This window comes from Alosa sapidissima, chromosome 4 (genome assembly GCF_018492685.1).
Source record: "Alosa sapidissima isolate fAloSap1 chromosome 4, fAloSap1.pri, whole genome shotgun sequence".
In the NCBI taxonomy this organism is placed as follows: Eukaryota; Metazoa; Chordata; class Actinopteri; order Clupeiformes; family Clupeidae; genus Alosa; species Alosa sapidissima.
The window spans coordinates 10,956,371-10,969,476 of NC_055960.1; the positions used below are offsets into that span (position 1 = coordinate 10,956,371).

The 13,106-nt window shown below is 41.9% G+C and overlaps 1 long non-coding RNA gene across 2 annotated transcripts; it reads left to right on the forward strand.

Moving 5' to 3' along the window:
• The first annotated feature begins 9,915 nt into the window (after positions 1–9,915).
• On the forward strand, positions 9,916–12,860 carry LOC121707301. 2 transcript variants are annotated; one of them, XR_006031290.1, is made up of 4 exons: positions 9,916–10,171; positions 10,259–10,332; positions 10,832–11,110; positions 12,850–12,860. It is a non-coding gene; the product is annotated as an uncharacterized LOC121707301 (long non-coding RNA). The 2 variants fall into 2 exon arrangements; XR_006031289.1 differs by lacking the exon at positions 12,850–12,860 and having other exon boundaries at positions 10,832–11,243.
• Positions 12,861–13,106: the final 246 nt, after the last annotated feature.

Consider the following 13,106-nt stretch of genomic DNA (forward strand, 5'->3'; position numbering starts at 1 on the left):
CCACCCCCCACCCCCTCAATGTTCATCTAGCAACTCTAAATATTTACAGGCCCAGGAATGTCACAGGGACTTTCATGAGCCATGAGATAAGACATCACAGAGGCTCTGGCATTTAAATTTCAGACAGACTCACACAAAACTCATATTCTGGGGCCTATAATGTAGTCTAAGCACTGAGTCCAACTGGGTGCACTTTTCTTCTGATTGGGTCCTGATAGAATACATAACTACCGCGTGCCTTTTTTAATGATGCATTCATTGGCACCGATAGGGGAAGACTGTCCATTGATGTTTTATATCTTCCTGCTGCCAGACTCCCCTCGGCCAGTCAGAGTTGGTCCGCGCCACGTGTCCACTCTATCTCCGCTCGCGCCCGCATTAGACGGACTAAGCCGGTGACATGGGGGAGTGGCGTTAGGCTCAGCCAATCTGACAAATCCTAATTAAACTCCCCTAAACCACACAACCGACCCCACTGTGCCGTTTCTCCTCAACTTGAGTGGGATTTGCTACAAGGCTGATCCCAGGGACCCCTGTCAGTCCTTCCCCTGGGGCTCAAAGTAATCATCTGGAGAGTTTGGTGGAAGTGAGAGAAAAATAGGCATGGAGGAGGAGGGGGAGGTGGTAAGATAGGCAGACAGAGAGAGAAAGAGGGAGAGAAATGATATATATATAAATGGATGGATGACTTTGGTCCCTGGAGAGAAAGCAAGTGAGGCAGCCAGTTTGCTCCTACAGTACGTGTCTAAGATGGACAACAGGAGGCAGAACACTTCAGTTTCTTCACAAGAAAAAGAAAATCCTTGCGGAAAACAGAAGGCAGATTTCGGACTCCATAATGGTCTTTGGAGCTTAACTGCCTATTATTTGTATCAACACAGAATAAGCACCCGGGGAAGAAGAAAATGCCCAGCATTAACCCCCTCACTGCCATTAGACAAAGCCGAGTGCCGGCTTAAAGATAACAAGAGCTCAGCCGGGGAGCGCGGCTTGCCTTTGAGCCGGTCTGAATTGCAGTTGACCTGTGGAAATTAGACTGAACAGGGGCCCACACAAGGTCAGTCGGAGGGCTACTGAAATCCTCCATGCTGTAATGGAAAATGTATTCTGCCTGGAAAACTTTCTTGGGCAACCGGGGTGCTACGCATTTAGACCACAAACAAGAGTGAGGATGGCCAAAGACACGCAGACATAAACAAGCATGTAGGCCTGTGCAGGAAAAACACTCAACGGCAGGCTTATATGGATCTTATGGCCCTTTCTATTAGACTCGGAAATCATCGTACACCCACCTGTTCAACATGTACGAATGAGTTGCTAAAGGACCGGATTGAAGCAGCAATGTAATCTAGTGTGTAAGAGCATTGCATCAACATTAAAATGACCAACACAGTACATATGCAAAAAAAATACATGTCATCTCATCTCAACTATGGGCGCAGCCATGTTTGTCGTAAGGTCGTATGTCCACCTTGGGGTACCCTCAAGTACTCCGAGGTAAAGGGGGCGTGCCTGCATGAAATGCCAGAAAGCTGGGTAATTTACACTTTCCAACTCGGGCGACGGATTTACAAGTCTAAATGGAAAGGGCCATTACATGCAGAACATATTATACAGAGTATAAAAATGCTGTAGGGAGGAATTCAAACAAATGCGGAAAAAGTATCAATCTTAGCTTAGATATCAACTCAATAGCAACTTTTTCATGTTCATTGATCAATTGCAATCAAGATGCAATACATGTCTTTCAAATTGTCAATAGCATATTCCATTTAACTCGGCTTATTTATATGTGTAAAGAAACGCCCCCACACAACAGCTCTGGCCTTGAGTGAGCGCTCCAAATTCAATACGAGCACATCCATAAGTCTCTACCAATGATGCTTTCGGCGGTTTGAGCCTCTGTATTTATACCTGAGCGGCTCCTGCTCCTTGGCCTGAGACCCTCAGCATGCTGCCAGCCGCCTATGGCCATTAGCACTGATGCCAGGCGGGCGGGCGGGCGGCTGGACAGACAGGCATGCTGACAGTGAAGCGTGTCTCCGAATGTGTTTGCTGTTTTACAGCACCCTCACCTTCCACCCACGTCCCCTCTCCACCCTCTGCCACGGCCGCCACCGCCTGCCGCTGCTGCTGTGTGGTTGAGTCACCTCTACTGCCCGCGAGTGTGGAGTCAGCAGCTTTCTTTCGGCCAGCAGCCCCAACTTTCCTGAGTGACAGCGCCAGGGATGTCTATGGCCTCATTATGTGGCGGCAAGCGACTTAGTCTCCCCTTTCATTTTCCTTGACGTGGGCATGTTCGGGCTCTGGCTCTGCTTCTGCCACCAACTAAAAAAAAAAGAATACAAAAAAAAAGAGAAAAAATGGAAGGGCATGGTGTGGAAATGAGAGTGAGGGGACATTGTGCTGCTCCAGCTGGAGCTCTTTGTGGCGGCTTAGCAAATCAAACACTGTGCTTGGCACACTGATGCCGAGAGAAGGCATACTCGGTCGGCGGCGCTGCTCAAGCGCCGCGTGGCGGGTCTAGGAAATGTCACGGCGAGCTGAGAGCTGCCATTAGCTGTGTCAGGAGAAAGCTTTGATCTGAACATCCGCAAATGTGTCTGAAGGCAGGGACTCCATGACAATAGGACCTCACCTCATCACTCTACTGAGCTGTAATCCAGCTGGTGTCAATGCTTCTTTGGCTGTTTGCTTCAGTTTAAACATGACTCAAATCGATTCATCACCTGAGTGTAGAGAAGTTGCCAAAGGGATCTGTATTCAACAGGAGTTATGATCACTAAAATGTGAGACATTTTTGGTGTATTTTATACTGTTAAGTATGTGAATGCTGAGTATTCGTACAGCACCATTGAACGCTTCATGTTTGATTTTCAACTTTTCAACTTTGCATTGTCAACTTGTCCCTTTATGACCGTGTTCCTCTGTACGGATTTGGACAGTCAGGATGACATCGACAGCCATCTTGAAAGGCACCACTTTCATCTGATGAGCAAATGTGTCACTGGGCTTGAAAAAAGAGCTTACTGGGAACCTACCAGCTACCGTGGAACCTTCCGTTGGTCCAAACATCTGCGGTGTTATTAAGTCACGGTCTGAGTCCCATGGCACGGCTGTGGTGGAAGTGTTCCCTGCACTGTCATCAATGGGCTGTGTGATACTCTAATTCCGCTCTGAGCAGAAAAGCCCTCTGAGCACATGACAAACGCTTGGCACGGCCGAGGCAAGCAGATGGATGTAGAGTATGCGTGGATGCCGCTGTGGCGTCAATCGTCTGCTCGAGGTTAGGAGTCGGAGTACAATTGGGCCCTCGGAAACAATTATGCCCGTCTGATATCATTCCTCGGGTAAGCCAACAACAACCACATGGATGGCAGCAGCAACTTTCCATACGGATCATATCTCTCATCAATAGCATTAGTGAGATTTATCAATGTTTGGACTAGTCTAAGAGGTTGAATAAAGTCCCTTTTTGTGTTTTCACTTTACTACTTATTATTATTTAATTATCATTTGTTTAGGTTAACTTTCCACTGTGTACAGAACTGTTAAATAAACCTATGCTTGATTTTAGGTCAGCCAAGGGGTGTTGATAGGCACAACGCAAAATGATTGCACATACCTGGAAAAGTTTCATAAAAAAATTAGACATTACAATGAGAAATATAAAGATTCATTCATGAATAATCATTCTTCCGCTAGGTAATCAAGCGGAATGGTTGCCAAGCAGGCACAGGTGCAACAATTCTATCTTTTGAATCAATTCGTGGCACAGTAATGTAGAACATAATGTGGTTAATGTGGCAGATTGTGGAGTGTGTGTGTGTTACAATGATTCAGCCAATCAAAGACCGGAACAATCAGTTTTAGAATGAATTCTTACCTCTTTTCCTAAATGTGTGTACAGAAGTGTATGTGCATGTTGTATTGCTTGTACTGTATGTTAGAAAACATGTATGAAAGTTAAACTTTTGTTCTTTAAAGATTCTGCAAACACAACATGAGATGCATAAATATCATTATATTAGATTCATATATTGAATTTCTTTTTACTTTTCTATCAGCAATGAAGCAAAACAACAGCACACCGCAGAATTGTTCTTTATTCACACCTTGTTAGGCTCTCTGTAGTCATTTGGTAAGTGTTCGCCTGTACAAAAGAAAATGAGTAAATTAGGAACTAATTACTAAAACAACTGCGTCCTGATAGGCTGGAGGCGTAAAGCGCTGTGCAGTGGCAGCGTCAAAGGACACTGAATAACAGAGGTGAGCACTTTCCTGTGGGCCACTAATGGCCAAGGCTAATCAAGCTCTTGGTGACCCCCCCGGCCCCAAATTTGAAACAGCTAAGCAGACGCTTGAAGCCACGGTCGCTGCCTTGGCCTGAGTCCAGCAACAAAGCATATCTCTTTAAAAAGCCATATGGCAAACTCCTCCACGAGGAGACAATAGCATCTGTTCACGATTCCTTTCCACTTCCAGTGCAGGTCACACGCTCATATGTTCATAAGATGCTTCATTAGCTTAGCAATGGAGACAGTCCACTGTCAGGAGTCGTGGAACCTGGAGGGGAAAATGGGGGTGGGGGATGGCAGTGATTCTGTCCGCTCACCTTCCGACTGTCAATATATGCCATCGCCAGAGGGCCAGAGCTAAAATAGTGCCCATGCACTTGTGTCCGTGAAACCATATCCCCACAGAGAGTAGTGGTAGGCAGCAGCCTGAAATTGATACTACCAAAATCGAGGAATTGAGTATGAAAGAAATAGAATTAATTAAATATACATACTGTATAGGATAGGGACAAGTGTAAAGGATGGCACAATGTGCTCTCAAGATGAGAACTGTGTTGCCCGTCTAAAGGTTTACACGTGTATTGAACAATAGGACAGACTGGTGAAGCAATGGTAATATTACGAGAAACCACGATTAATCTGACTTCATAAAATTAAGAACTTGACCTCGAATAATTACTAAGTAGTTTATTAACTATAGCAGAGTAGTGGCATGGCATATGAGAAGAAATATATTGGTGCGTGAATTGACAATGTATTAACCAATAAACCGTAAAGGTAAATGTGAGTAATACCACTTACCTGCAGATCATTGGACATCTGGTGAAAAGGTGAGTGAGGTTTGTGAATCTCAGACCTACAGACTATAGTATAGTTCTTAGTCTACAACTATATACATTAAATTATAATGAAACCATTATCAGACTGTTGCCCACATTACAAGTATTAATTCAAGACCAAACATGAATGTGTTATAACACAACATACATTTAAACATACACCAGTCCTTTGTTTGAGATGGGGGGTGGCCATTTGGCTGCTTTGGTCCAAAATCCTGGCCTGACACAACACTATCTGCAAACTTCCACAGAGAGTAGACATATGGAATGGAAATATAATTGCATGCATTGAAGGTTTTTTTTGTTTTTTTCTGGCATGTTTGCCAACACGTCCATAATTAGGACTCCCCTCCCTTCTTTAGTGTTAGATCCCGCACTGAGGCCCCCAAGTTCCCCGTTGTGACAGTAAAGATTCTGTCTGCAGCACACATACAATATATTTATGGGTAGAGGGGCCAGACTATATTACATGTTTAAATATTCATGCATTACTGCTGGGTTGGAATTAGAGTGGTCAGTGTCAGAGCAAAGCTCAATGGACCATAAACCTGGGTCTCGGAATAGAGCATGGTTTATTAATGTGACGGCTCTCATCTGATGAACCGCTTCACATACAAATGAGTGTTTTCCATTTACCTCGGGATGATTTATGAAGTCCTGGCTTCACAATGAAAATGACCCGTCATATGCTGCTGCTTGTTTTAAAAGGGAAGGATTCGTAGAAATAAATAACCGGCTGAACATTCGGAGAGGAAATATACCAGCTTGTTTAATTACGCCGATAATGAGCCAAGGAGTGCTGTTTGTCTCTGTCCTCTGCTCAGCTCAGTTCAGGTGTTGTGTGAGTGTGGACTGAATCAGATCACTGAAGCACTGTACTGAGAGGGAGGGCGGGCGGGGGGTTACTCATGTATTCTCCGCTAGCTCACTCACGCTGGAGAATGAAAGTTTAATGTCCAAGAAAGTGCGGGAAAGCAAATGACTGGCAGGGGCTGAAACTAGATGTACCGCAGAGGTGTAAAAAAAATATGACCGCCACCCAGTCCTGCACATTCTCTCTGCAAAAATTAATCACACCTGCCAATTTGTCTCCGTCTCCTACTCCACCCCCTACTTTTGCGTATGTAAATGAGTGTGTGCATGGTGTGTTTGTTTTTGTATATATGTGTGTTTTTTGAGTGTGTGTGTGTGGGGGGGGGGGGGGGGTTCGCTTGTGAGTGTGTGTGGGGGGGCAATGGTGTGTGTGTATACTTGCCTGCATGTGTGTGTATTTGTTTGTGTGTGTGGGAGGGTGTGTGCATAGTGTATGTGTGTGTGCAGAGGGTGTCATAATGATCCTACACTTCAAATTCTGTGCAGTTTTCAACTTGTCAGCCAAAGATACATGCGATTACAATGCCTTGTTTTTATACCTCAAATGAGTGGATATGGGCTGTGTTGACATGCCCCCCAGAGACCAACATACAAAAATAATGTGGTCATCCTAGGCCCTACGGTTCTCGAGATATTCACAGAAAACTGTGTCCGGCCATCTACAGGCTGGTTGGTGTACAGTCACTAAATGTACACATATATTAATTTATTGTATGGCCCCTCCATGTACAGAATTCCACAAAACCTACATACATTCTGAGGGTGTCGTAATGATCCTAGACTTCAAATTTCACCTGAACAAAGACAAAACTGAAGTAATTATATTTGGTAAAAAGGAGGAAAGACTTAGGGTTGCCACTCTACTTGACACAAAAGGGTTGAAAGCAAAGGATAAGGTTAAAGATCATAAGGTTAAAGATCTTGGTGTATTAATTGACAGTGATCTAAATGTCAACAACCACATAAAAGCAATAACTAAATCAGCTTTTTATCACATCAAAAATATTGCCAAACTTAGATGGCTGATGTCAAAACATGATTTAGAAAAACTCATTCATGCATTTATTTCCAGCAGGGTTGATTACTGCAATGGGCTTTTCAGAGGCCTTCCTAAAAAGTCTATCAAACAGCTTCAGCTAATATAAATGTAGCAGTTAGGGTTCTCACAAAAAATAAAAGAACTGACCACATTTCTTAGATCCCTGCACTGGCTTCCAGTAAGTCACAGAATTGACTTTAAAGCACTACTGCTTGTTTATAAATCGGTAAATGGAGCAGGACCTACTGTATATACCTATCAGACACGCTTCAGCAGTACACACCTGCTCAACTCTCAGGTCTCAGAGAAACACCTGTCAGTAAAGCCTGCTTTTCAGAACTAAACGTGGTGAAGCAGCTTTTAGCTGCTATGCGGTTCAGCTCTGGAACCAACTTTCGGAAGACATCAAAAAGGCCCCAGCTGTAGCCAATTTTAAATATGGATTTAAAGCCCCCCTGTGTAAGAAATTCTCCCATCTAGTGGTTAGGAGTTATATAGCAACCAATCTCTCAAGTGCTGCCTCGTTTACAACTACGGGAGCCGTCACACATCAAAACTGACACTAGTTCTGGACTCCTAGCACGTCGAAGCATAAACTTCTCTCTGAAAGCGTAACTCTCGCCAAAATGCATCCTAGGGTGTTTTTGTGAATGTACACGAGTCAAACTTTTGTTTAAAAGCGGCCACTCTACCGAAACGGCTCTGCTGCCTGTAACAGAAGCCTTAAAAGAAGCCAGGGTGACTGCTAACATGGGAATCTCCGGTTCTGCTCTCTCCTGGTTTGAATCCTACCTCACAGGACGCTTGTTTAACGTATCATGGCTTGGACAGCTATCTGCACCTCACCACAGGGGTCCCCCAGGGCTCAGTGCTGGGCCCCCTTCTCTACACCACCTCCTTGGGACAGATTATCCGTTCGCATGGCTTCTCATACCACTGCTATGCAGACGACACACAGCTCTATCTGTCCTTTCCACCTGATGATCCCTTGGTTTCAGCACGGATCTCGGATTGCCTCTCAGACATAGCTACATGGATGAAGGCACACCACCTCCAGCTGAACCTCTCAAAAACTGAACTGCTGGTCCTCCCAGCTAAACCTACCATACACCACGGCATCAACATCAAATTTGACTCCCTGTCTGTTTCACCTACCAGGACTGCAAGAAATCTAGGTGTTGTTCTCGACAACCAACTAACCTTCTCAGATCATGTTGCCTCAGTCGCCTGGTCGTGATGTTTCTCACTCTACAACATACGGAAAATCAGGACTTACTTGACTCAAGATGCTACCCAACTCCTGGTTCAGGCAATAGTCATCTCACGACTTGACTACGGCAATGCCCTCCTGACAGGTCTCCCAGCCTGCACAGTGAAACCCCTTCAGATGATCCAGAAAGCGGCGGCGTGCCTGGTCTACAACCAACCGAAAAGGGCACATGTTACCCTACTGCTCATCCAGCTACACTGGCTACCTATGGCGGCCTGCATCAAATTCAAGGCTCTAACGCTTGCCCTCATACAGACATACGCTACCTCCAGACCGTTGCGCTCCTCAGATGAACAACGTCTAGCTCTACCACCGGTACTCTCAGGCCAATCCAAACTTTTCTCATCTGTTGTTCCTCGTTGGTGGAACACACTGCCAGTTCCTACAAGGGCAGGGACATCCCTCTCCATCTTCAAAAAACTCCTGAAGACCCAGCTCTTTAGAGAACATCTCCTCTTATAGCACCACTTACAACAAGTCTTGTTGATCCTAGCACTTACCACCCGTCTTGAACTGACACTTACTCTTACTTACTTACACTTACTTACACAGCACTCACTGATGCACTTATTCTTACTGTACTCTATCGTTTTTAAATTGTCCTAAAATTGCTTTAAAACTTAAACTGTTTACCATGTTGTTAGTCACTTTGGTTAAAAATGCGTCAGCCTAATGTAATGTAATGTAATGTTAAAAACATAATTACGTCTGAAGCACCACTTTTAAGCTTGTCCGTGTTGTCGTTTTTGGGTCAAATGCAGTTTTGAATGGGAACTATTTTTTGATACATGATGGCGTCAAAATCGCTATTTTTAAAACACTAAGAAGGCTCGACACAACATGAAACTTTGATCGAAGTATCATCAGTGTCTCTACACATGAACTCGAGCATTGAGAACATTGTTTGTGTACACATAGTTTACTAAAAGAAAGGTTTTGAACAACTCACTTGTTTTTTCTGCTCGCCGCCATCATGCCAAAACCTTTCTTTTTAGTAAAGTTTATGTGTACACTAACAATAATCTCAATGCTTAAGTTCATGTGTAGAGACACTGATGATAGCCTACTTCGATCAAAGTTTCATGTTGTGTAGTTGTGTCATGTAGCTAGCTAGCTGTCGTTAGCACAGTAAATGGAAAGTGAATGGGCTAACGTTAGTTATGTTTGCTAGCTAGTAGTACTGCAGCTAAGGACTTTGGTTAAACTTGTATATTGTTGCAAACTAACCTGAAATAACACGTTCAGTAACTTTGTGGTAGTCTACTAGTCCTAGCAAAACTATGTTAGGTTAGGTTGTCAACTGTCTCTGGGTCTAGAAACTAGAGATCAAGTGAGCCAGAGACAGATCACGAACAAAGTTATTTTTCTCTTTATTTATTTCGTTGGAAAATACAATTTCAATGTTGGATTGTTAGGAAGACATATGCCTTGTAGAAAATGGGCTCGTAACTTACATTGCTGAATGTAGGGAAATTCCGCAGATGAATCCAAGCTAATGTTTTTCTATGCATGCAGATGTAACCCACATGGATAGCCAACTTATCAGTACTAAATAGCTTTTAGACGCATGCAGAGACTGATGCGGTTTAGAGGGGGAGAATGTAACCCACATGGATAGCCAACTTGCCCATTGTGATGTACCAATAATTCTTTGGTGACCCCTAGAGGGCGCACGAGACAGGTTCAAACAATCAAATAATAATAAACAACTGCTACTACAAATTAGAGACAGACGTCGGAACGGATAACTAACGATACAGAAAGAAAGAAGAAGAATATTAATCAAAACAAGAATAATATTGACCAAACAGAAATCAAACACATTTCTTTTGACCGAAAAGCTTCAATCCTGGTGAGTCGCTAACCCCAAATAATTATTTATTATGTAGGTTGCCGTCACTTAACAAAGACAACGTTATTATCCTGATAACTGTTACAGATAAACCACTTCCTGAACAAAGACCTCGTTGGACCATCGTAACAGATCGAAACATATTAATCACTTGAATCCTGGTGAGCTAGTAATTTTTTTAATGTTTATCTTGTAATCATATTTTTTCTATGTTGTGCTAACCTAAGCTAAGCCACCTACACTGGAGACTAATGACCCTAAATACGCCCTAATGTATTTTTCGTGAGTGATATACTTTTTAAAAACCAGTCAGGACAACCTCTTAATGAGATCGATTTTATAATGTATGACGTTACAAACAATTTAGGATTTAAAACAAAAAAAAAGGTATCCTGTGTTATTCTGGGAAGCCAAAGTGCTGGTTAGCTGTCTTAGATAGCCTTCAAGCTAACCGCTCTGCGGTTACCATGTGAACCCATAGCAACCAAACAAACTGGTAACGTAAATGGATTCATGGAAATAATATTCTGAACTTTAGCATTTTATGAACTTGGTTGACCTCAGTACTATGGTTATGATATGCCTATGATAGTTTTATTATAGAAATGATTAAGAAGGAGATCCATTGCATTAATTAGTATTCTGTACAATTTTGTACAGACTGGTTTTTTGATTACCCCTTCAACCACTCCTTGACCTACGCCTTGGATACCTCAAATTCCCTGCTGTGATACCCTTCCCTGGACCATCCTCATCGCCATTCTTCCTTGCAATATTCCCAGAAATTGAACCCCCACCTTCATCCACTTTCCACCCAGTGACTGTGGTAGGATCTGGGCAAATACACCCACACCCACGGACTGTGACATTAAGGAATTACATCCACCACTATTTTTTATTTAATTATTTATTTTGAGTGCTCTCTCTTTTATTTTTGGGGTTTATGTTTATTTTGTTATTTTAAGTTCAGAGATCTCAAGGGAATTATTTATTGAAAAGTTACCTAAGTGCCGGCACTTCTGATAAACTGATATTATAGTTATATGTTAAGAATTGTATTTTTATTGTATAAGGAAAAGTGATTTAACACCATAAGTATATAAATCAAATAAGTAGCAATAGTAATAAATTGAATATAGAGTCAAATAAAATAGTATAACATATAACGATTAAAATAGATCAATAAATAAAGGGTATATCAAATAGGGTTTAAATAGACTATAAATAGATTTTAAATAGAATATCAATAATACAGTCAAATGAAATAGTAGTATATATATATATATCACAATAGTTTTTTATATTTCCACTGATACCTTAGAATAGAATAATATATGATTGCATAGAGTGAATTGAATGATATTTGAATGTTAAAATAAATATATTTTGTATTTAAAGAAGAATCTTTGAGAGTGGTGTGTTGTCTTGGGGTGAGTCATTGAACTGTGGTCTAGTAATAACCTAAACCAGTCTCCTCTTGAACCTACAGTTTAGAACTAGACTATTCCCGCACAAGCACTTTTGTTAACAAACAACTTAAAACGTTACACAGGGGACCTTTAAGACTAAACTGTTCTCAGATGCCTTCTGCTAACTGCACTGAGTTACAAAATCTGAATCTGCCTGTAAATTATTCTACCTTGTGTCTTTTATTTTGTCTTTTTAAATTAATCTTTATTTTAAATGATTTTACCTTGTGCGTTTTATGTTTTCTTTTTTATTATGATCTTTATACCTTTTAATCTATTCTTTGACTATTGCCCTTTTATGCTTTTATCTGCTATTGCTCTTTGCTTTTGTTTATGTAAAGCACATTGAAAGACCTCTGTGTATGAAATGCGCTATATAAATAAACTTGACTTAACAAACACACACACACACATAAAAACTCACACATGCAGGCAAGCAGGCACACACACACACACACACACACACACACACACACACACACACACACACACAGAAGCACACATATATACAAAAGCAAACGCACACATGCACACACTCATTTACATACACAAAAGTTGCAAGAGTAGGGGATGGAGACAAATTGACAAGCATGATTTATTTTTGCGGAGAGCATGTGCAGGACTGAGCGGTGGTTATATTTTGTACCACTTTGCGGTACATATAGTTTCTAAATGATTTCATTCATCTAGATTGCATGCTTACATGTTTCATGAAAATGTACACTAGTAAATTAGCCTTTGTGTACCCACCACATCTGCTATGGTTGTATGTGAAATGTTCTGAAAATATTTATTTTATTGTATCTCTGGTTTGCTATTTTTCTATGTAAATAGTTTGCGCAGTCATTGCTATCATACAGTATTGCTCAGTTGTCATTCAGCATAATCTTTGTTTAGGTCAAATAGCTGTGCTTTGAATATGGTGGAGAAAAGGCCATTGTTATCAGTTTTACAGATGAATGAATATATGTAGCCTACCACATGCCAAGCAAAGAAGAAAGGACAGCAATTACAGTAGTAGTATGATAATAATTTGTTTAGTGGGTAAGAGAATGAAGACAGGAACAAGGAAACACAGCCTTATGTTATCTTATCTTATATGCTTTTGGAAGGTAAGCGATAAGATGCCTCAGAGAGCTAAACAAAGGCATGTGGTGGGGGAAAAATGTATCCTAAACACTGGAAGCCAAATATTTATTGGCAGGAAAGAGATTGGAAGACACAGACACAGCAAGTGGTGCCTTTAATCTTGCTTACTGATGGGGGGCTTTTAAAGTCTGCTGGATGGGAAAGAAAAAGAGACGTCCCACCAACTTCATAAACAAAAAGGAGTTTGCCATTGCTAAAAATCAATAACCCCTATTAACCTTGGAATAGCTTGGTGGCTCAGGCGACTGTGTTTTGCCACGGAGGTAACTCGGAGTGGAGGGGGGTTCAGAAACGCCCCCCAAAATGTTTGTCTTGAA